This window comes from Fukomys damarensis, unplaced genomic scaffold (assembly GCF_012274545.1).
Source record: "Fukomys damarensis isolate Sample0158 unplaced genomic scaffold, DMR_v1.0_HiC HiC_scaffold_28, whole genome shotgun sequence".
NCBI classification, from domain to species: Eukaryota; Metazoa; Chordata; class Mammalia; order Rodentia; family Bathyergidae; genus Fukomys; species Fukomys damarensis.
In genome coordinates, this window is record NW_022900940.1 from 47,623,760 (window position 1) to 47,624,177 (window position 418).

The window sequence follows — 418 nt, forward strand, 5'->3', positions numbered from 1 at the left end:
GACGCTTCCGGTGGCCGGCAGGAGAGCAGGGCCGCTCGGAGGGGCCTTTTCGTTTCCGTGACAGAGGCGACGGTAGCGTCTGCCCGAGTGTCCCGCAACCGGGCCTCCTGCTTGGGGTCTCCCGCTTGGACAGAACATACCGGAGCCACCCCCGCCCCACGAGGCTGCGCCTCGATGCATCCCTTCGCTTGGCACAGGGGGAATGACGCCGTGTGGCGGGCAGTCCGCGGAGCTGTCCGCCCCGGTTGCCGGTGGAGACTGGGGTCCTGGACGGGACACCCGAAGGCCGTGCGGGGACAGCGCCAGGCGAGGACCCATTGTCGGGGTTGTTTTGGTGCAGGCACTGGCGACCGGACCAGGGGCGCCCTACAAGGAACCCAGCGGTCCCCACACTCCTCCCCTCTTAGCAACTTTTGAG